General features: G+C 40.5%; 1 protein-coding gene and 1 long non-coding RNA gene across 2 annotated transcripts in view; one reads left to right on the forward strand and one right to left on the reverse strand.

Annotated features, from left to right (window-relative positions):
• Positions 1 to 25,452, reverse strand: part of RASSF8 (Ras association domain family member 8) — a 115,070-nt gene that overhangs the window by 79,876 nt on the left and 9,742 nt on the right. The window lies entirely within an intron of this gene.
• Positions 1,581 to 24,575, forward strand: LOC129525851 (uncharacterized). The gene is made up of 3 exons (XR_008670373.1): positions 1,581 to 1,855; positions 21,866 to 22,878; positions 23,529 to 24,575. It is a non-coding gene; the product is annotated as an uncharacterized lncRNA (long non-coding RNA).

Here is a 25,452-nt window from a genome sequence, read left to right on the forward strand (position 1 = left end):
GGCCAAAAAGATTATGGTGCTTATTCTCCCATATGTAATTCAAACTGACACTAACATATATGCAGAGATTAAAATCTCTCCTTCTTAAACTTCTACAATTGCAAAATTCACTATGAGATGAGATGAGCGGTGCAGGGAGCGGGGGCAGTTCTGTGGGTACCCTGGGAATGTAATGTGCTCAGGATGTCTCTGGGAAATGCCAAGCTTGACAAAAGTCAGGGCTTGGGCTCTTGTGAACCTGCCCCCCACCCCCAGCTCCCCATCGATTCCTATAACCTCCTAACTACTCAATCCATTGTTCACTCTTCACCAGGTCACTTTACAAAAACTAACAAACCAAAAGATCCAATCCTATTATCCTACTGCTTTTGAAAGTCTCCACAAAAAAGTTCAACCTTCTTTTGTCAGGTAACTGCAGTGACAAAATGTTCCTAACCATAAATACAAACATGAGCTCTGGCAGGTGTGGGAGTACCTAGGAAGGCAATGAGAAACAAGAGGCTTAAGTGAAAACGGTCTCAGGAAACTGCAGGCACTGCGTTTTTTCCACAAACCCCTTCACATCCCTTCCCGCGGCTGTCCAGGCCCACCTCCAGTGCCTCCCCTGAAGCCACCACGTGGCATGCATTGCCTCACCCCACTTCAGTTTCCCTGCCTCTCCTTCAAGTTGGCATCCCAGGTGCAGGCCTTACCAAATTTTTGTGCTGGCCAAACTCCAACTCACTCTCCAAGACTCCACTCAAATATGATCTCATCACTCCCTGGAAACTCCCCTTATCAAAACTAGTCACTCCAGGTATTCTCAAGTGGCTGACACTTAGTACTCACTGGGTACTGTTCATCGAATTCTCACAACAACCCTGTGAGGCAGGTAATCTGTAATAAGGGAATAATTAGAAAAGAATCAAAAGGTTAAATAACTGGCCCAGGGTCATACAGCTAAACAGGAGAGGCAAGAACTGAACTCAAGCAAATTGACCTCAGAGCCCATGATCTTCAACAACTGTTTGAAATGTTTGCCTCTTCTTGAGGGCAGAGACACTTTGCACTGACACCTGCATTCACATTGCCTAGCACATAAGTGGTGCTCAATAAATGTCTGCTGAAGGCTTGATGAATTCAGAGGGTTTTACAGAATGGCAGCAGATTGTACAGTGGTTCTGAGCTTATCCGCAGTGAAAGTCCTGCTCACCTAAATGATTCCTTTTACCTAGATATAATACTCCTATTACCACATGTCTGAAAAACAGATATCTATTATACAAATATTTGAAATGACCATAAATCAATGAACACCAACATGTAATTACGGGGAAAAGGAGAGGATAAAAATTGGGGAAGCCCCACCAATAATTATATTATTTTTGGTAAAACTTAAGGTGATTCAAACATTAATTGGACACTTATAAAAATGTGCTAAAGATTAAGCATTCTTTTATTTTGGTAGCTGGCCTCCACAATGGCCCCCAATGGTTTTCACACCCTTGTGTATTCTTCTCCTACAATGAACAGAAGTAACCTGTACAGCCAATAGGATATTGTGGAATGATGTCATAAAGACATGGTAGTTTCCATCTTGCTCTCTCTGATCACTTGTCCTGATATAAGCCAGACATTCAAGCAGCCCTATGGAGAGGTCCACATGGTGAGGAGCTGAGGCCTTCTGCTAACAACCAGCGCAAATTTGTGAGGCATGTGAGTGAACCACCTTGGAAGTAGATTTTCCAGCCCCAGTCAAACCTTCATGTAGACTACGTACAAAATGGACTGTCACCTAGGTTGCAACCTTATTAAAGATCCAGAATCAAAACCATTCACCCAAGCCATTCCTGGATCCCTGATCCAAAGAAACTAGGTGAGAGTTCAAGAAAAAAAAGAAAAGTTACATCTGTAGGCATGGGGCAACTTGTTATGCAGTAATAAGTAATTTATTTAAATTAAATAGTTTATAGCAATGCAAATAGAAGTTATTGATGTTAACACAATATCAGGTTATTGCAATTTCTAAACACTGAACAAAAGCAAAATAGAATGCTCAAGAATAACTCAAGAGCAAAATAAATTCCAGTTTCCAAGAGGCTCTACCTTTTTTTTTTAAACAACAGAAGAATGCAAACCCTTCATTTCCTTGTATATTTCTTTTAATGACAGCTGATTAATTGTTGGGTGTGTTCCCTTCCTCCAAACTAGGCCCACCAGGACAGATAATCAATGGACAATATTGACATTTCTATTACTGTAAAAATGAGAAGAGTTTATTGCTCTGGTTATTTAAGTATTATAGATCAGATAAAAAGTCTAAAAGTTTTGGAGGAAACCAGCTACTCTCTACTCTGTGACTCCAAGAACCCCAAAATGTTTTCTCTGTGTGTGTGTGTGTGTGTGTATTTTTTTAAGCACATTTCTTTTTTTGAAAAGAGAAAACCCATTTGAAATTCTAAATATTCAACTACAAATAAACTATGGTAGCACATTTTCATAAGTGATATCCCTGTGTATCCACAAAATAAACTATAAATACTACAGAATTCTAAACTACTCCTAAATTTTTGTTGTCTAATAAAAGAGTGGGAACATTCAAGGTGGTTTTTTCACCTTGTCATCAAAATACAAAGACTTACATCTCCAAATATAATTCAGTTTTGCTAAAAGCAATACACAATGTTAGTAAGGAAGGTATCTTAGGTTTTACACAGTCCATATGAAATGCTAATAAGATGATCACAGAAACAATAAGGTAGATATTCTATGGAAATAAATCCATTATGATGCTATTAAGCTATATTAGTTTGCAAAGCAGAGAAAAATGGTAATACCAAAATTAATTATTTATGTAATAAACCTTTACCAAGCTCTTATCATATTTAAAATACCACAGGGATTACAATGATGAAGATATGGGTTTCATTCCACTAACTACAGTATTTGTGAAATGTAACTAACGCCTAGTAACAATAGTAGCAAATAAATGCTTGATAAACACCAAAGAGACTTGGAAAAAAGCTACAGCAGAGTTCATACAAGAGAAATCACTAATGGCTGGTGGATATCCAGGAAGCCTTCATGAAATAAACCCCTTATGCTTACATATGGCTGTAATTTTTTTTACTTTTTCACATTAATTGATCAATATTCCCATTATACAGGTCATACAAAGTTGAGGTTAAGATTAGGTGACTTGATCAGGATGCATTTCCTGGCTTTAAAAAGTAATAATAGGCACTCAACAAATAAGTCCCAGGTACCACTCTGCCCGGTTCAGACACTGTTCACAACCTTGTCAAGGTCAATCCTACAGTCTCCATTTTGCACATGAAGAAACTAAGATTTCAGATTTAGTACCTTCCCGGGTTCAGGTGACTAGTAAACGGTGGAGCCCTGATTTGAACTCAGATGTACTTGATTTTAAAACTTCTGCCAGACTCCCATACTGGGTAAATTCACCTATCCCATGCTGCTCTTAGCAAATGTTCATACTCTCTACCGTAATTCCTCCACCCCCATGCCCCACCACACCCTTGACCTAATAAACTGATCCATAAACCATAAGGAATTGAAATGCATCCTTGTTAGTCTTATGATTTGTTATTAAATGTTATGCAAGAAATCAGAAGAGTGGCAGAGGAGAAGGGATAAGACAAGAAAGTGATATGATCAATTGTTTTTTAAATAGCTAAGTAATCATTTTTGTTTAAACCAGTTTGGAAAATGAATTTCATCAACTTTAGTAGACAAGCTATAAGATGACTATTTGAATAAAGTCTTCTTCTCCTGGATAACACTTCAATATTTCACACAACAGAGAGCTTTTTTCAGAAAACCAACTTCGGAGTTTTGATAAGTATTCATCATATTATTTAGGTGTCTTCTATCATTCCAATTTGAATCAGAAAGAAAGAGGGGGTGGGGGGCAAGAAGAAAGACACTGTTAAATGCCTATAGATTAAAAGACAAATATAAACCACATTAGTAGTAGAAACTGTGTTTCACTATAGAACACACATCACAAAATGTGAAATCAGGACATACTAAAGGTTTACATCAAGGAAGCCCCCAGAAAAGAACAGTATGGCTGTGGGTGTGACCCAGTGATTATGAGAAAACATATGGTTGGGCCTTAGTTTTAAGAGAAAACATTCTGACAGGCAGAAATGTTGGGAGGGAAAGAAACCTGAAGAACAGACAAGTAGAATCACTCTGCAAAGGAGACATTGTAAATCTATCTTTACTACTGCTTGGTAAGTACAAGGCTCTGTTGGAGGCACAGTGAGTTTGCAGAATTCCGACAAGATAGGCATACCCCTCAGAGATGCTTTCTAAAATCAAGAAAAATTCAAAAAGCTAACTAGTTTTTAAGTTAAATGAAGAAAATTACAAAGGTAATTAAACAGATGTTGTGAACCATCCTCCAGGAGACAGTTTCTCTAAACATACTATAGGAATTCTCGGGAGGTTTCCACACTGTTTTGTTACTTGTTTAGACCCATTTCCCTACCATACCATGGAATCCCATCCCATTTCTTCTTTATGGTCCCACCACCTAGCACAGGATCTGGCAAACTCAATAAATGAGAACCAGAGGAAGGCTAGGAGGGGTTCCTGATAAAGCAGGAATTTCACATACTATTTCCTGAACTGGCAGTGCAGGTGGCTGATACAAATCTCTCTTCTTCTCCCCTACAAATGATTGTTTAGTCATGAGGGAGAGGGCTATTTTCTAAATGAAAGAAATTTTTTTTTTATTAAATTGTGACTTTAAGTTCTATTTTTGTACTAACAGAAACGAATCCCAAATAATGACTGCAGTCACCATTCCCCAATCACCCTGGAAATTTTTCTAAATACTACAGATTGCTCTAGTTAACCCCATCTTAGCTCATCGGATTTGATTATCCAGCTTATTGTGTGAATTAACCATCTGTTCAATAATAGGACTGCTACCAGACAAAAAGAAAAGTTCCAAGATTGCTTTTAAAGACCTGACAGTTTTGAGTTGAAGGCTGTCTGCATGGATGTTTTATACTTTTTCCCATTGTGTTCCCTTTATGGTCTCAAAAAAACTTATTTTAAAAAGAGCCTACTAAAAAAGCAAGCTCAAATGCTAGGAAGGAATTCATTTTTAAAAAAATAACATTAATTTTGACCAGGCGCGGTGGCTCACACCTGTAATCCCAGCACTTTGGGAGACCGAGGCAGGAAGATCACGAGGTCAGGAGTTTGAGACCAGCCTGGCCAGCATGGTGAAACCTTGTCTCTACTAAAAGTACAAAAAAAAAAAAAAAAAAAAAAAATTGGCCGGGCATGGTAGTGCATGCCTGTAGTCCCAGCTACTCAAGAGGCTGAGGCAGGAGAATCGCTTGAACCAGGGAGGCAGAGGTTGCAGTGAGCCGAGATTGCGCCACTGCACTCCAGCCTAGGTGACAGAGTGAGATTCCATTTCAAAAAAATAAATAAATAATAAAAAACCAAAAATTAATTTCAAGCAACAATGACCTTCATTCTCTTTTTAAAACAAGAGCTGGTAGAAATTTTTGGCATATATTTTAAAAGGCAAAAAATATAGAAAGTGAATAATATTCTACTGTTGGATAGAAAATGAATACAATGTGTTGGCATGTTCAAGTATGTTTTAAACAACTATTTAATTTCCTAAATTGAGCTGTTGCATAATGTATGTTAATTCTGAATATTGTCCTTATTTCAGTTCAAAGAAAAGCATAAACAATAAAGCCACTTCAAGTTGAAGAAAAAATTATCCTTAGGTTTAAACACCACTTAAACCGGGCACTTGTACAGATTATACTTTACCTGTTTCTGAAACCTTATCATTTCCTGCCTTAGTATGGAATTACAGCATCCCAGTTTTTGGCTCAATTTTGGTATACTCTCCTTGATGAAAGCTTATATTGGCTGTAATGCTGTGTTAATAATGTTCAATTTGGCTCCAGGCTAGTCAAAAAAATCTAAGAGGCATGACTGCATAGCTCACAAGATGTACTGTGGATTTTGGTCAGTTCATGTCATGAACACTCACTGCCTAGCAACGGCTCCAAATGTCAAGAGTTCAATCCTGGGCCAGGCGCGGTAGCTCATGCCTGTAATCCCAGCACTTTGGGAGGCCGAGGCAGGCGGATCACCTGAGGTTGGGAGTTCGAGACCAGCCTGACCAATCATGGAGAAACCCTGTCTCTACTAAAAATACAAAATTAGCTGGGCATGGTGGCACATGCCTATAATCCTAGCTACTCGGGAGGCTGAGGCATGAGAATCGCTTGAACCCGGGAGGCGAGGTTGCAGTGAGCTGAGATTGCGCCATTGCACTCCAGCCTGGGCAACGAGCGAAACTCCGTTGCAAAAAACAAAAAACAAACAACAACAACAACAACAACAAAAAAAACGGTAGTTCAATCCTGCCGCAAGTTACAAAAAAAAATGGTAGTAATACACAAGTGACAGTGTGTACGAATCCATAAGAAGGGAGAAGTGGATAACGAAAGGAAATTAAAGCAAAGAGAAGAGGCAGCAAAAGAAGAGAGAGGCAGCAGTAAGTAACTATGAGCCTTGTCAGGGTTATGAAAAGCCATTGGCCACTGGAAAGAATAGGTGAGACTACAAGAAACACATGGAAGGAGTCAATGAATGTCTAGTCCCTACACAATTTAGAGGGAAACTGGGTTAAGAGGAGCAGCTGAAAGAGGTGCTCTAAGAAGAAGTAAGCTGCTCTTGTGGGGCTTGAAAGCTGGGAGCAGCCTGCACATCATAGGCCTCAAAAGGGCACAGAGAACCTACAAGTCCTGATAGTCCAGTGGACCAAGATATGTGAGGTCATCCACCTTGTATGAAATTAAGGCTTCAAAGAGAAAACTGCCCTTCTCCTCTGTACATTCTAGAGGTAACACAGATAACAGCAAACATTCTAATATTAGCTCTGCTGTCATGTGAACTTGGGACAGTCATAACCTCCCTGAGCTTCGGTTTCCTCATCTGCAGAGCAAGTTCTTGGGAATAAGTACACTTGGTGTGTCTTTTAAAAATTGTCACTGGCAGGTTTCTATAGCCCTGTGAAGTGCAGGATCCTGGACGAAGAAGATCTAATGAATGTAAATCAAGGCCACGCCTATCCTCTGGGTACATCTGAACCCAACTTGGGATGCTGGGAAGCTCGACTGGATATAAAAATCTCACCCCTTTAAGACTGAGGACAGACTCTGCTACAGGGTCACAGAGACCAAGAGAATCACTTGCTACAAGCCAGCATAGAAAAAAACTTCACCAAACACTTCACTTTTATAGCCCTGTGGGCCAAGCCACTGTTCAAAGTACTTTATGTATGTTAATTCATTTAATTATCTTAACAATCTCATGAAATAGGGGTTTTCCTTGTTTTCTGATGATACAAGAGGCACAGGTAGTTAAAGAACATATGTCCCAGGTGTCCCTGCTAGTAAATGACAGTCCGCATATGACTCCAGCCCTGTCTGCTGCAATCTGTGCTCCTAACCACACCACACACTGCCTTTAGCCAGGACTCCACAGCCCTAGCACTGCACTGCTGAAAGCATGCTCTCCTCCCCTTTTTCTCTCCCCGAAATATTAATTTTGGCGACCCCTCCCTAAATTCCACATCTGTAAGATGGGAATAAGACCACTTCCTTCCCTATGAAGTGGAATATTTTTATGAGAAAACACCTAACGACACTTGCCACATTGCAGATCCTTGATAATTGCTGATTTACTCATTTACCTCAAGTAATTATTATCCAGACAAATGCTGCCATCTGCCTACCCCTCCTTGTTTACACAGAGCTAAGGCCCTGGCCAGACGAACTGGATCCCTGCACTGCCACAGACAGAAAACCACAGGATAGTATCTGAAAGGCACCAAACTAAATTATCCTTATGTATGTCCCTTCGGTAGATACTACCTGAATCTAGTGATGCCTTCAGGAGCTGTGGACAGCAGAGGGTTTGTCTGATCTCAGCAATGAAAGATCCCTTGTTTGAGCTATAATTTGGTATAATACAGTAACAACATGCCATAGGGTCTATAGTTACAGCATTAGATGCCTCCCTCACACACACACACAAAAAAACCTTTAGCAAACCATCACACTACAGAACATTTGTGGAACTTCTTGGAACTCATTTCTGATTGGTGCGGCAAAAAGTGCAATACCCTGGGAGTTAACAAAAGGTTTGCATTAAGCACTAGCAGGCCGATCCAGGGAAGTCAAAACCACCAATAGTGAGAATGCGTGTGAATCTGCATCTGAAAAATGAAAGGCTCAAGACCAGGGTGGTGGTTTATATCACCCTGGATGCTTTCCTCTGGACACATTTCAGTTTGTTAATGTCCATAAAATTTGGCACACAAAACTAAAAACAACTTTCCAAAAATGGTCTGATCAGCATAAATGATTTATTGCCTGTGTTAATCCTGCCTTGACTTTTTAAAATTAATTTTACTAAATGTTGAACAGGCAAAAGAGTACTCATAAAATGAGTAAGGTATAAACAAAAGGAAACATTCATGCACTCACAATTTTAAGAAGAAAAAGTTACCTCGAAGCTCCTTTTCTGACCCTTCTTAATCCAACCTCTTGTCCTTCACTAAAAGGTAACAACAATTCTCCTTAATTTTGTGTGTACCCTTGCCTTTTAAAAAATAGTTTAGGCTGGGCGCAGTGGCTCACGCCTGTAGTCCCAACACTTTGGGAGGCCAAGGTTGGCAGATCATGAGGTCAAGAGATTGAGACCATCCTGGCCAACATGGTGAAACCCCGTATCTACTAAAAATACAAAAATTAACTGGGCATAGTGGTGTGCGCCTGTAGTACCAGCTACTCAGGAGGCTGAGGCCAGAGAATTGCTTGAACCGGGGAGGAAGAGGTTGCAGTGAGCCGAGATCGTGCCACTATACTGCAGCCTGGGTGACAGAGCAGAACTCCATCTCACACCTGTAATCCCACCACTTTGGAAGGCTGAAGCAGGAGGATGGCTTGAGCCCAGGGGTTTGAGGTCAGTCTGGGCAACATAACAAGACCCCATCTCTACAAAAGAACTAAAAAAAAAAAAAAAAAAAAAAAAAAGCTAGGTGTAGCAGTGCACATCTGTAGTCCCAGCTACTGAGGAGGCTGAGGCAGGAGGATTGCTCGAGTCCAGGAGTTAGAGGGTGAGTGAGCTATAATCATGCGACTGCACTCCAGCCTTGGTGACTGGGCCAGACCCTATCTCCAGAAATAAATAAATAAATACATGCTTGTATCCTTAAACAATATACTACTTCAGTTTTGTCCAAATTTCTGAAGCTCATATGAATGGAATCATACTACATAAAATCTTTTAGAACTTGTTTTTCTGTTGTTGATGCACGAACTGGTAGTTCATTCATTTTCAAAGGTATAGAAAGGGCTGTCAACAGGCTGGCACACATGGGTATGGGCTGAGGCTCGCTGTTTATGGGCAGCAGCCACACTGACTGCATGGTGTCTACACTGTACTGGTTGTTCACTATTTTTAGTATCACCCCTGTCCTATGGTAATCCACTGTACAGATAAAAAATGCCTTATGCTTTCTACAATCCATGTTTTTTCTCCAGTTTTTTTGTTTTTTTCTTTTTTTGGTACCACACAAAGTGCTCTGAACTATGCTGGACATGTGCTGGGTTGCAGGGTATACACATATTCAATTTTATTAAAATCAGTTTCCTTCGAAACTATGGTCGTAACCCATTGCAGTTTATAAAATTTCCTGAGTTGGTCCCAACATTTTTAATGAAAAAGAATAAATGAAAAAAGCCAATAGTAGAGAACATTACCTTTAGTAGAGAACTGATAAGATCAGTTTCTAGATACTCTGGCTTAAATCATACACATGTATCATATGCATACACATGTGCCAGTAAGTGAATTTCTTTCTGTGGGTCACAGTCAAAAAGCTCAGAACTGTCTTCCAGTTGCTTAATTCTTGCTCTGGCTATGTCTAGTTTGCCATTAAACCTATTTGCTGATTTTTAAATTCCAATTATATGTTTATTTCTCAAAGAACTATTTAGTTTTTTTCAATTTTTTTTGTCATTTTTATATTCACTTGCAATTTACTCACATTTTTAACCTTTCCATTTCTTTAAAAGTTATTTTACATTCTGACAACTATAATATCTGAGATTATTACACACCTAATTCTGTTATCTACTATTTTGGCTGGTTCTATTGATGATGCCATGTTTACTTTGTTTTGTGATTCCTGACTGTCATTAAAATTTCTTAAAACTTTATAAACTCTTCAAGGCTTGCCCTGAAGAAAGATTCCTCCAAAAAGCACCTGCACTAGCTTCTGCCTTGTGCTACTATGGTGGAACCACTCCACAACTATATAATTTGCCTTTTCTTTGGACCACCTATAGGTCTAAATTAGAACTGAAAACCTCCATGAATGCTGATTATTATTGGTTATAAAATATTAGGCAGTTTTTCTGAGATTTTCTGTGGACTGGGAGGTGGTCAAAGGAAGTTATATTTCTAGTTCTACAATACACTATGAAAGTAGTCTTTTGGGGTCCCAGCTCTATGTGGAGACATTGTCTACTAAACTTTTTTCCCCAAAGCAGGCTCTGGGCTTTGTCTCTTGTCTCCAGTGCAACAAGGGACCAAGAAAATTCAAGCTCAACTGGACTCAGCAAGTGCTCTCTAACCAGGTGTTCCCCTTATCTCTCTGATTTCTTGCTTTCACTTTCAGGCCAATGTTTGGTCTTTTATTTTCATGTTTTCTTGCCATTTAGGGATATATCTTACATAATTTATCCAGCATTTTTATTTATATTCATTTTTACTAGAGGAGTAATTCAGAGTATCTAGTCTCACATGCCATCAGAAACCAAAGTACACTGACATTCTAAACAGCCATTATACTGAGCTTCTGTTCAACTAAAACCATTATGTCTTTTTCATATGAACTATGTTGTTTCCTTATTCCTGCACTTGCATAACTACTATTTATAATCTAAATGCAGAAATTCATATTCTGACCTATTCAACTTAGTCTATATTTCAGTCATTGTTTTAAGCTATTAAAGAATTCTCAATCTCTCATTTAAAAATATTATTTACAACTTCAAACTTTTTCATTCACAAACTTGATTAACATGCCTTCTATATTTTATTCTAAGTTGAAAAAGATGTGGAACACTATCATTCAGCATATAAATCACTTTAAGTTTCTTAAAAAAAAGGATCCACCTGCAAAGTGGTACCCCGTACCTTTGATTTCATATCCCAAAAATGTTTGTCTGAAAACGTGCTTTTTAAAAATTCATGTTATATTATCTCTACTTCAGTATCATTTAAGGACGATTATTAAGAAACATATCCTTGAAATAGGGATTGCTATGCCTCCCTCACACACCACAAATTAAATTTGATATAGACCTAAGAGCAGGTTAAAGTTAACAGGGAGGATGGCTTTGAACGCTGTAATACAGAAATAATCAATCATGCTTTCGATAGTGCTGACAAGTTAAAGCCCTGACAGCAACAGTAAAGATCATTCAGGGAAGGCTGAGAGTCATTCTAAGGTTTAGCCTTTGCTTCGGTGATTAATTTTACAAGAAACAGCAAGGTCATTCAGCATACCTGTCTCATTCTGCCTCTATGAGAAAGGGACCAGCAACTAAAAATCATATTAACATTATGTAGGGTGACCATACAATTTATCAGTGCATGGTAAATGCATCTGATAGCAATAACTTAAGCATACCCTGAGAATAACCCTGTATGGCAGAAGCACCTGAATATTCCAAGTTAGGGAATCCTGGAGTTGCCAACCAGGAGATTCGTTCTTTGTCTACGAGGAACATCAGAACCCCCCAACTGCACAACCTCTGAGGTCTGGTGGAATGCAGGCCAGACAGAGGATCATGGCCCTTAGTTTTGGGTTGAGGGAAGGTTACCATATGGAGACTGTTGAGCAGGGGGACACTAAGTGAAAATGCTATATAAACTGCGTGCTTTTGGGGCTGGTTCTCCTGCCCAGCCCACTGCCACTAGTCTCTCTTCCCCGGATATAGGCCCCCAATAAAACCCCACGTCATCTCGTTTCCTGGCTCTGGGTCCCTTCTTTGGCCTCAGGAACCTGGTACCATCCCTGGTGGAGTCAAAGGGGTTCAACACAACAATCATCCAGAATGAAAGGTCCTGTTATTATGCCAGAACAACAGGAGTGAGCCAGGACCAATCCAGCAAACCAGGACGCATCCCACCCTGATCATACACTTCCCTCTTTTAATAAAGCAACTGCCTCAGTATCTCCTTATACTGCCCATAAAAAGTACCCACCCATTGCCTATTTTCTACTGGACAACATCCATAGTTTCAGGATAATATGCTAATAATGCCCCTCAATCCCCCAAAATATGTTTTGTTAAAGGAGACAGGATGATATACTTTTTCTTAAGAGGAAAGTGTTTAAGAAACTTATCTAAAACAATTCACTGAATTGAAATATCTCATTCCATGAATTTTTTTTAATTAGAGTGATTTTTAAATTATTCTTGCAATGACTCTCTCAACAGCCTTTCTGATATCCACATCCCTTCTATGGCTTCACCTGCTCATAGCTGGCTGAAATCCCGTCTCATAGGACTTAGAACTTAGTACTACCCCCACCCCACTCCCACCAGCTAACGGGAAGATACTGATACAACTGTAAAGCACAAATCCAGCTTCCATAAGTGTTTTGTTTGGCCAACATAGTGTTTTGATGCTTTTAAAAAATGGAAATCATCCCCAAAAATCTCAATCCCCGAAAAAAATCAAACCCTGTTTGGAAGACGCAGTCTCTGGAAGTCCAGTGTTTGGTGAAGGCACAGAAATGATTACGGAGGAAGGGTCTTTCCTACCCCATGCAGAAAACATAGCAGTTACTGCATTTACTCTTTAATCTCTTTTTAAAATTAAAGATAATGACCATTTTGTTGTATATATGTCATTTATCTTAGAATAGATTATGGAAAGAGTCATATTACCCAACTCTAAAGCAAATATACAATCAAATTATGAGTATTACAGTATAATGGCCCACCTAGCCAAAGAACAACAACAGAAAGTTCTCGTTTGTGGGTTAAGTACCCTGTTAAGATAAACCCACTGGAGACTTAAAGACAAGGTATATTTGCTTAAATTGGTTTTTAACCATGGAGGTCGGTACTTAGAAAACCTGATGAAAGCAGAAGGAAGTAGTCCTTAAGGATAGGAGCTAGTTTCTCATGCCTAAATTTTCGTAACTACCACTCTGAATTTTGTCACTGTGAACCTCTATTTAAGGGTCGCCCTTTCCAAGAAACCTTTCCTGATGCCTCCCTTCCTCTTCCAACAGTAAAAGCTGGCAGCTGCCTTCCCTACCTGCTACATCCTTCACCCGCTCCAGCAACTGAAACACTCCCTGTGCTGCTGATCCAGCTCCCCTACTGCACTAGTAAAAATTGCTCAAGGGTATTGTCTCTGTTTCCCCAACACTTACACAGCACCAACAGGAACACGGGTACTCAACCTCTCTCCTCTACAGTGAAGCATCAGCATGGAATGTTAGTTAAAACCAATAGTGGTGGAGCTGCCCTTGGCCTCGAATCCTAGCTCTGCCCCACTTCTTACCTATGTGAGTTTGGGCAAATTATTCTGTCTCCGTTTTTGCAGAAGTAAAATGGGGAATAAAAAAGCACAGACTTTCATGGGGTTATTGTGAGATTTAAATGAGTTAATACATGTAAAGTGCTTGGGACCTAGCACATCACACTCAAATATAGATTATAAATTATCTTTTTTTTTTTAACTCTCCAATTCTTCACAATCCTCAACTCAGTGCTAACCTCACTGTTCTTCAGAAAATCCTCAATGATTTCCTCATTGCAAAAGTCAGCCCTTATCTACATGATTTCCATCTCAGCTTTGATACTGCTGGCCAACTCTTTGTTCTTGAGGCTCTTTTCCCCTTTGTTTCTAGGGAGGGCACTGACCTCATTTTCTCTCTCTCGGCTTCTCTTCTTGCCTGGGGCCAGCTGCTAGAGCTCCCTGCTGCTTGATTCTCTCTTTATACTGCCTGGTGCAGGACAAGCTTATCTACTAGTTGGTCTTCAACTACCAACGTGTCCAGTCTGTCTTAGGACTGATCATGTCGAATAAGTGATTGGAAGAATGATTGGGCTATATCGCTATCTCCAGCCCAAGCTTCTTTTTGAGCTTCTAATCTTTATTTCTTACTGCCTTCTAGGTAATATCCATCTAGAAGTGAACATACTACCGTATCTTTTTCTACTCACTCAAATGTGCTACACTTAACTAGCATGAAGTACTGTGACTTCTGTCTCTCCAGATCTGGTATTCTATTAGCTATTAAATCCTACCCATTCTAACATCCAATAGTGGGCAAGAAACATCCTCTCTTCCCTATTACCATAATGAAATCCTTTCATTAAGGTTTTCATGCTCTCATTTTTATTACTGTGCTACCTTCTGGTCTCTCAGCTTCCAGTGCTGCTGGAGAGACAGGGAAATAGGCACCTCATAAATAATGCCACCAGAATGACCAGCCTATAATGATCTGATCCCATCGTGCCCCTGGTTAAAAAAAAAAAATTAACCTACATGTACACATTTGAATACAATCTATTTACTAGCATATATTTAATGAGTGCCTCCCATGCTGAATAAAGCCCTGAGTCCCAAAGAGTTCTAATAAGAAACTGCTCCTGCTTCTAAGAACCTAGTTTGGCGAAAACTATTTTGTTGCTTATAAGGTGCACAAGTGCATGCTTCTGTCTAAAATCTAAAACACTCTGGACTGGAAATGAGATAAGCAATACTTATTAACATATTTATATGTAGTACATATATAATTAACACAATATCAAAAATTAATAAAGATAGGAATGAGGGAATGTGGAGGTTTGTGACTGCCACTGCAGGTGCTCTTCTTAGACGCAGCTGGCCAGTCTCACTTCCAGAATATATAAGGGTGTTATATTTAGGCCCAGTCCTAGTCATTTAGGCGCTTAAAAATAACTTGATTTGACCTGAATTAAACAGTGTTCCAGATCGGCTTTCTGCATCAGAATCTCAGAAGCTTCTACATACTCAGCTAGAATGTACTGTATGGTTTTTTAAAAAATTGTGTTAGAAGAGTTCATCTTTGTTTCCACGACAGGACTGAACCCACTGTCATTAATAAAACGCCATCAAAGTGCATTCGCTCAGCACAGATAAGCAAGCGGGTAGAAGGGCCAGGCCAAGGAGTGACCCTCTCAGCAATAGGCAGCCACTGAGGATTTGAAAAGAGGAGTGTCACAAGCCCTATGCCCCATTTTACCACTAACTATGATTTTCCACTTCTACTCTTCAGTGAGTGCTCTTTTGAAAGATGGTACAATGACTTCCCAAGTGTCTCTCAGTGTCAATCCCACCTGTCACTAGGAATTCCACAGACTGTTTGGTGTCAGTGGTCCTTAATGATAAAAACTAGTTATCTTTGCCCTTACTGTAGCTGCCTCACAACCGTGTTGTTCTCAATGGTAATTTTTAAAAGGCCAACTTGGTAACTGTTCGCAAAATCAAAGTATACTTGTAAAGCAAGATTCTTATTTTTTTTTTTTGCCTTACAAATATTTTAACTTGTATACTAAAGTTGGCAAATCATATTGCCAACTAAATTCACTAAATTAGTTACACTTAACTCTGTTAGCTTGCTGAATATCTGAAAAATGGAAAACAATTTTCCTGTTAAATACATGAGGTCAAGAACAAGAACTGCAATGATCTGGATTATTTCCAGAAAAAAAAATCAAAATAATCATATAAATGAAAGAGACTTAGTAGGAAGTTGGGTTGTTCCTTAAATAGAAGAAAAATGAATAAGATGGTTATGGGCAAACTACCATATAAGCCAGTTAGTTTCTCTCTGTGTAATGGTCACAGTTATAGCCCATAATCTCAGCCATTTCAAAATACTTAAGTCACAGCCGAACAAGGATGAATCCATGCAAACTTCTCAGTGATGCCATAACGACGTGGCTGGCGTGCATTCACTGGTAATAAGTCAGAATCAGTCAGGTGGAAGGCTGTGGTGTAATGACTTAATGGAAGGAAGCCTGAAACAAACAGGGTTATAATGACAATGTTGCTAATCTCATCTGCAGCTATTCGCTTAGGCTTTCTGAGCTTAATTTTCCTACCTATAAATTGCCAGACCTGATTATTTCCAATGACTGTTAATAATCAAATTAGATAATGGATACAAAAGTGGCTGAAAGACTAAATTGTGCTCTGTAAAAATCTAAGGTGAGGAGAACCAACAATGAGGGGATAAACTGTGGAACAGGGAAACGTCTTAGAATTATAGGCTAAATTCACAACTTTCGTGCAAAACCAGGAGGTCCCAAGCATGTGGTGTTAGGCTTTGGGAGTAACACACTGGGCTTGTTCTTAACGCAGCAGGGGGAAGAGAGGCTGGAGAAAGTCATGTCACCGGTAGAGGGTCGTGACTGCAAGTTGTCCAGGTTCTTGGCATTTTGAAAAAAGAACTGGACAAAACGACCAGCAAAGCAAAGAAAGAATAAAGCACAAAAGAACGAAGGCAGGGATTTACTGAAAACGAAAGTACACTCCACAGTGTGGGAGCAGACCCAAGCAGCAGCTCAATGGCCCAGATACAGAATCTTCTTGGGTCCAAATACCCGCTAGAAGTTTCTCATTGGCCACTTCAGGCTCACCTCACGTAACCGAAGTGGTAGCCCACAATCAGTCTGATTGGTTGCAGAAAGCAGCCAACCAGAGGCTGAAGTGAAGTTACAAATGTCACACGCAAAAGAAAAAGCAACCAATCAGAGGCTAGGGTGAAGTTACAAAGTTATACTTCTGTGCAAACCAAGACTCCGCTGGTGTGGACAGCAACCATTCTGAGGCTGGAATGAAGTTACAAAGTTGCAAATGAAGACTCCACCTGCACTCAATATTTGTTGCAGACAGCCAATTTCCCATCCTCCAGACAGAAAAGGTCAAAGGGAGTAGCCTCTAGTCCTCTTGTTACTTAGGCGGAGGGTTACAGTTTTCCTTTCAGTTTAGTTCTAGGAAGTCGGTGTGATGGGTTTTCCTTTCAATTTAGTCCTAGGAAGTCGGTGTGATGGGTTTTCCTTTTAATTTAGTTCTAGGAAGTCGATGTGATGGGTTTTCCTTTCAATTTAGTTCTAGGAAGTTGGCATGAAACAGCCTTAGGTTTCCTGCCGCCAGACCCTATTCTCCTGCCTCACTGGCAGCCTGGGTGAGGAGAGGAGACCAGGAGACCTGTTCATAAAAGCCTACTGGCTTGGAATAAGGTCCAAAATTTCTGGGTGCGGCATGTAAGACCCTCTACACCTGGTCCCAATCACATTATGGGCCCCATTTCTGTCTAGTCTCATCCCATGCTGAGTGAGTCTAGACACTGTGCTGCTTCCCAAAGGTACTGTGCACATCCATGCTCCAGGGTCAGCCACCACCACAGTTTTCTGGCTGTGGTGGCCTCTCCCTAGGGCACCCCATCACCTCTCATCCACCTTTATGCCACTGTCCCCAGGTATTATTTCTTCTGGTCTTTTGGTCCTTGATCAGTGTGTACTACCTTCTAAATAGCTTTCTCTGTTTCTCCTCTTTCCTTTGCATTTATATCTATTTCTAAAATAAGTCTTCTTAAAGTTCAACTTTTGCTTTGCTAGACTGCAAGCTTTTTAAAAGGCAGAGGCCATTTCTTATCTTTGTAACATCAACCACTACAAGTATTGTTCCTTTGACTTAATTCACATAAATCTTTGTAGAGTGAATATAAACACAGCAATCTCAATACACTACACTGGAAGACACTGAGCAGTATGCTGAACCCAGGTTATTCTAAAGCAATCCCAACATTCTCTAATCTAAAATCTGAATATGTCAAAATCTTAATTCAGGACAAAGACCGGAAAAGCTGCTTCTCATAACCAAGCTTGCTACCAACTGAAAGCTAAACAAACTCTAGTATAGCATGAACATCCTTTACCCTGGTGGGGTGGGTAAGTATTCCTAACCTCAGCTCCAGCCACTCCCCCAGCCCACTGTGCATATCTAACTTTAATGGAGACTATTTGTTCTCCAGCAGACAACATTCTCCCTTATATCCTGTGCCTTTGGACCTGTTGTCCTGTTTGTATGGAGTGTCCTCCCAGAAAAATGCCTTTCATCCTCAAGTCTTAGCTCAAACTGAACTTTCCTCTTTAACATTCCCTGATTTCCTCAGGTGGACTTAGGAAGATCTTTCCAGAAGCACTCACTCCCAACCCCACCCTGGGAACCCACATCTCTATTTTATCCATTATCACACTTCACAAATTATTTGTTTAAAGGCCCCTCTTTTAACAAAGTGTCTCAAAGATAAGATTGGTTCTTATTGTTTTTGCATAGCCAGCTTGCAAACACTCCGCAGATACTGAATGAATGAATCACTGATAAATAAAGGCACCACCCAATCTACCGACATCAATTATCTACCAATAGCTACCCAACCCACGCTGCATTCAGGGTTGAGTGTTCACTGGTCAATATGTCTGGAAGAGGCAGACAAACTCAGAGTGCAGCCCCAACAGTTTTCACCTACCTGAGCAATATTCCCATAGAAACAATACTACCATCAATGTATAGGTTTGCAAGCTGGTACATCAAGCCCTGTTCAATTTGAAAAATCTAAAATAGTTAAAGCTGTATTGAGGAAAATTAAGATTTCTACTTATTCAGATTCTACATTAGGAAATGCTGGGATTGCTTTAGAACTAACTTGGGCTTAGAGTATTGCTCTGTGTCTGCTAGTATAGTGCTATGGCTAAAAAAAAAAAAAAAAAAAAAAAAAAAAAAAGTATTTTAGTAAAAGTCCCTGTCTGTTTTGTAGACTCTCTTGGACTAAACAAAAAACCTAGCCATCCCTTGTAGGATAAATACCTTTGGAAAAACATGTTCCAATTCACTGTGAACTTCCACATTGCTCACATTTAAAATCAGAGGTTTCCTTTAAACAGAATCTCCATTCTCTTTGCAGATTAGCTGTGGCACTTCTCGCGTGTTGGCTGAGCTTTCCACCTCTCTCCCTCTTCTTTCTTTCACCTCCTCCACTTGTATGATCAGGAAAAATCAGTTTAATATTAGCCAAAATAAAACAATAATAAATCTTCTAGGGGAAAAAATTACACTCCATTTACATTGCTCCAACCTCAGTGGGGGCCTCAACACTGCTGAGCCCCACTGCTTTCTCCCTGGACCACCGAGCTCACTGAGACCTTAGCCACCACTTGCCCCAAACTTCTCTGTTTTGCTCAAACTGCAACCTCAAAGCCATCTGTTTTCACTTCCTAATAACACCCTTCTCTCATCCCTCACTTCATAGAGAAATTTACAGCAGCCGGACATGGGTTCTTACTCCATTTGGGCTGCTTTAACAAAATACTATAAACTGGGTAGCTTACCAATAACAGAAACTTGTATTTCTCACAGTTCTGGAGACTGGAAAGTCCATGATTACGGCACCAGCAGATCAGGTGTCTGGCAAAGGCTCACTTTTTGGTTCATGGATGGCACCTTCTCACTGTGTCCTCACATGGTAGAAGGGAACAGATAGTTCTCTTTTATAAGGGCACTAATCCCATTCATGAAAGCTCCACCTCCACGAGCTAATCACCTTCCAAAGGCCCCACCTCCAAATGCCATCACCTTGGAGGTTAGGATGTCAACATATGGACTTGAGGGAGACACAAACATTCAGACCATAGTAGGCTCCCTCTCTAATTTTTAAATGAAGGACCTCACTGTCTGGCAGTCTGTCTCACAAACTCAGTATATCAAGTTAAGCCTCATGGTCAGTTTATAAGGAAGATACCATCACATCCAGCTGACGGATGGATGATGAGCAAACTGAGGATCAAAGGGATTAAATGATGTGTCCATGGTCCCATGACTACTAAGTGACAAACAGAACCTGGTTATCCTAACCCTCAGTTCACACTGCATGCACCACATCTGTTTCAGTACAGTGCCAATTTATCTTCTCAATTCCCCTTCATATGTCCCACAGTCTAGCCAAACTGGCCAAATGAACCTACCCAAGCATTTTAACAAATAAACTAGCCTTTGCTTCTAAAAAAAAAAAAAAAAAAAGCCATCTTTTTATGATTACAGAATATTTGCTTATTCTGGGGAGACTGAGGAGGGAGGATCACTTGAACCCAGGAGTTCAAGCATGCAGTGGGCTATGATCTTGCCAATGCACTCCAGCCTGGGCAACAGAGTGAGACCCTGTCTCAAAAAAAAAAAAAAAGTCATCCATAAAAAACAAAAAGAATGAACAAGCTACAGTTATACACAATATGAATGAATCACACAGCCTTGGGTGCCAGAAACCAAGACACCAAAGAGTACATGCTGTATGATTTCATTTATACAAGGAAAAAAAACAGTCAGAACTATGAGATGCCATTAGAAGTGAGGAACACAGGGCCTATGGAGATGCTGATAATGCTGTATTCTCAATCTGTGCACTTGATGCATGGATTTGTTCAGTGTATGAAAATCCAATAAACTGCATATGCATGTGCATATACATGTACACACAGACATAACATACTTAAAGTCAAAAAACAATGTTAATATTTTGGTATGTCTTCATTCTGGTGTTTTTTCCTTTAGGTATTACTGTTTTAAAAAAATATAAAAATTCTTATCACCTTCTGTGTATAATTTTGTATTCTGTCATTTTAACCTTATAAAAAAGTAAAGGATTTACCCAAAGTACTGTAAATTCTTCATAAATACTTTTAATGGCTGTATAACAGTCCATCTGGAGCCTGTACCATAATTTACTTAACCAGTGCCCTGATATCAACCATTAGATGTTTCTAATGTTTATTATTATAAATACTGCTGGAGTAAATGCCCATACTCTTTTAGTTTTTTAGCCACTCTCTCCTCTTACTCAGCTTTATATATTTATAATATTACATATTATAGCTTATATAATATTTATGTACTTACTGTATCCTCAATGGTTGATAATAAACTTCCCAAATCAAAGACCACTTCATTCTTCCTCATAACCTTATGTCAGTCTCCTGAATATGGTCAGTACTTACTATTTGTTGAAGTGTTTTCAGAAGCCAAGTAAAACTTCCACTCCTATTAATCTAGATTTCAGTATCACCTAAGTCATCCATGTAATATGAATGATTAAGTCAGTTATATTTCAAATTATTCGTTTGGTCTTCACACTTAGTGTCTACCGGCAGTTTGGCATGGTCCTGCTTTAGGGTATAAATTCACTCAATGACTAGCTGTGCTGGGCCCAAGGATCCAGTGGGAATCAGTAAGAGTCAGATAAGTGCCTGCCATTAAAGAGCTTACAGTCAGTGGATAATTAAATATGGATCCTGCTTTCCAGGAGACCCAAAGTCTAGCAGGGAAAGCAATACTAAACCAATCTGGACTTCTCACTCTCGTGATTGAAATCACAAGTGCTCAGATGGCAACAAATAACCAGTTCCAGAGCCAAACTCTGAAAACTTCTCCTGGGTGGTTACCTTCATGTTTGTTAGTCTGTGGATGAATGTGTCTGCTGTATCTACAATACATTTTGAAGTGTTTTACAAACATTACTAATGCCATTGCATCTGCCAATGCAAAAGCCCAGTACATTTTTTAAGTGCTAATAAAAAGAGACACACATCATAACAGAAACAAAAAGAAAGCTCATTGGAAACAGTTGAGAGTGGTGAAAAAATATTTTTCTTCTTCTTTTCTTTTTTTTTTTTCCATATGAAATGAAAACTAGGAAGACTCCTGGAGGGCAAAGGATGAAGTACAAGCATTAATGACCGACCAGAACACAGAAGAGAGATCATCAGAAGTTTTTCCATTCTGAATATGAAACAGGATGATCAGTGCCAAAGGTGGGAACTTGGCCCAATGTTAGTTCAGGAGGCCAAAAAATTGTTCCACAACAGAAAGGCTGTGCATAACCAAGGCTCCTTACAATTCAAGAGGTAAGGAGTGAACTTGGAGATCAAGGGCTACTGAGGGGCTCCCCAGAGCCCCACAAAAATCATTAAGAAGCCATGTATTTCCAGAGATTTTTAATGCAGACAAAGCTGCTCCATTTTAGAAAAAGATAACCCTAGAACATCCAGCAGCAAGGACATAATCAGTTATAATGCTTCAAAGAACCAACTTGCATTCCTTGAACTGCATCGAGGGCTACAAGCTTAAAGACCTCTTAGTCACTTGAAACTCGTGAAGAAACGAGCTTAAGAAGAGCCTCTCAGAAGCTTAGTTGTTTAAAGTAGAGGGCTTCTAAAATTACAGCAAAGGAATAAGAACTATGTATGCATATGATATAGAAGGAAGGCACGATCACCTCCTAAGGGAGTGAGATCCTCCTTCAGGAGAAAGGGACAGCCAGGCTGGTTTTAGTGCCGTCAAGTGTTCTGGCAGGCAAAAAAAGAGGATGAACCATTTCTTCATGTCATCAAACACATGTTCAGATGTTTCAGCATCAATGCATGGGAAGTCTTATTAATGTAGTCCTGTTGGCACCTGGTGCCCAGTGTCTGAGAACAGTCAAGGGATGGGAAAGCAGACAAGCAGTAAGGCAAGACAGCCATCTGACCAGCCCAGGGTGTGAGACCAGAGCCAGATGTCCGAGGTCCTGTGTATCATAACAGAGTTTGAACTCAATCCTGTGGGCACTGAGGGTTGGGCTTTTAGCAGGTCAGTGACACAGTGAGATTTCTGTATCCAAGAGCTCATCCGGCAACATGGAGGATGGGTTTCAGGCAGGGAGACCAGGTAAGAGGAAACAATCTAAATGAGAGATGATAAATTAGGGTAGTGAATGATGGAAGATGGAGAAAATTTCCTCAGCTGTCCAGGAGGTAAAATCAGAACTAGATGAATTACTCAAGGCGAGGTGGCACAGGAAAGACAACATTAAGAGTAAGATGGATGATGGTCCCACAAATTCCGGCAGGAAATCAAGGAGGAAGTTAGGTGACACACTGATCCCGAGAAACTGACACATAGTTCAGTGGGCAGGGGCCCAGAAATCAGGGCACAGAGCATTGCAGGAGCACAGATCCGGACATTCAGCACCATAAAGGTTGGGGTAAAAACAATGAAGGTGGGGGACAGGTGAGATCACTCATAACAGAAATTCTTACATTCTTAGGATGTGAACTCCCTTCAGAACTTGATTAAAAATTCTGCAACCTCTCACCAAAAAAAAAAAAAAAAAAAAAAAAAAGTGGGGTGGTACAGGAAGAAAGAGAGTTTAAAAGCACAGGAACATTTTGAGAAAAAATATCAGGGAGCTCGTAGGCTTCCCTGCTGCCCACACAGGGACTATAGGTTAAGAAATCTTGAGGCAGGTGAGCGAGCAGAGACGGGAAGTGAGTGGGGGTCAGGGGAAATAAAGGTCTAAAGCAGCATTTCTCATCCAGGATGCCACTGGCACACTTCGAGGAACAAGTCTTCACCAGATAGGATGCTGAGTACCCCTGGCCCAGCCCCTGGCCACTAAATACCATAAATACCCATCTCTCCAGTCTGCAACAACCAAAACATGCACCCACATATTCCGAATGGCACCACCCCACTGGAGAACCCCTGTTCAAGAGGGAGCGGACAAGGCAGCAAAGAAAACTTGGAAAGTTCCAGGACGGAAAGAAAAGCAGATCCAATCCTCCAGCCACCCCTCCAAAATATAGCCAGGATGTGACCCTTCTCCTTACTTCCCCACCTCCACCATCAGCACCTCATCTAAGCCATCCCTTGCACAGATTGTTGTAATTATCTCCTAACTGGTCTTTCTACTTCTAGCCTTACTTCCCCTTGGCAAACACTTTCCATATAACAGCAGAGTGAGCCTTTTCAATTTTACTAATTCTATTTAACAAACACTTTTATAATACTATCTGCCATGCTCTGTTCTTCACAAATATTAACTCATCTAATCCTTACGACACTATGAGACAGGTATCATTACTATCTCCATTTTACCGATAAGGCACAGAGAAGTTATGGAACTAATCCATGGTCCTACAGCCAGCACGTAGACAGTTGGGTTTTTACCGCAGTAGCCAGCTCCGGAGTCTGTGCTCCTGCCTGCTACCCAGGCTGCAGTCCAGTTTACTCATTCCTCTATTCAAGACTCAACTGTCTTCTCACTCAGAGTCAAAACCAAGATCCTTGTCACAGCCAATAAGGTCTGAGGTATAGGGACCCCCACTACCTCCTCTGCCTCATCTCCAGCCCTTTGCTCCCTCCAGCCTTACCCGCGTGGTGGCTGGGATATGGGCACACATGTGAGCACTGGCTCCAGGGCCTCTGCACTGTGCCCTCTATCTGGAGCGTTCTTCCTGCAGGCAGCCAGAGAGCTGGCTCCTTCATTTCATTAAGGTCTCTACTCAAATGTGCTTACATTAGCAAGGGCTTCCTATCCATCCAATATCAAATAACACCTCTACTCCCACCCCTAGCATTTTCAATCCCCCCACCTTATTTTTTTCTCTAAAGCATTTATCATCAAATAAATAAGGTGAAAATATTTGTTCATTTATTATCTCTCTACCCCTAGTACAGTGTGCTCTCCATGCAAACAGGAGCTTTGTGTGTTTTACTCTCTGCTATATCCTCATTCATGGAGGGGTGTGCAGTTTGGCTTTGAATGAACAACTAAAAGGATGAACAAACAGGCTCGGTGCGGTGGCTCATGCCTGTAATCCCAGCACTTTGGGAGGCTGAGGCGGGCGGATTACCTGAGGTCAGGAGTTTGAGACCAGCCTGGCCAACATGGTAAAACCCCCATCTCTACTAAAAATACAAAAATTAGCCGGGTGTGGTGGCACACGCCTGTAATCCCAGCTACTCGGGAGGCTGAGGCAGGAGAATTGGTTGAGCCCAGGAGGCGGAGGCTGCAGTGAGCCGAGATCGTGCCACTGCACTCCAGCCTGGGCGACAGAGCAAGACTCTGTCTCAAAAAAAGAAATAAATAAATAAATAATAAAGAACAAAGAAAGAGTGATGCCAAGGAAGCAACGTTTCAAGATGGAGGGAGATAGCCCAACAGTGTGTAAACATGCTGCAAACAACTTCAGTTATATTAGGGCTGAAAAGTTTCCACTGGTTTAGGCAATTAAGATATGGATGCCTGTGGCATGAAATGTTTCTAAGAAATGGTACCTGGCTGGGAAGTGAGTTGGCAGGTGAAGTAGTAGAAGCAATAAGCACAGACAACCCCTGTAAGAAGCTGGCTGAGAAAGGAGACAGCTAGAAGCAGCACCAGGGTCAATGGACTTGACATATTGTTTCCAGGCCCAAGGCAAGAAGTCAAGGAAAGGCGAGACTGAATTCGGGAGAGAGGAT

This window comes from Gorilla gorilla, chromosome 10, assembly GCF_029281585.2.
Source record: "Gorilla gorilla gorilla isolate KB3781 chromosome 10, NHGRI_mGorGor1-v2.1_pri, whole genome shotgun sequence".
NCBI lineage: Eukaryota > Metazoa > Chordata > Mammalia > Primates > Hominidae > Gorilla > Gorilla gorilla.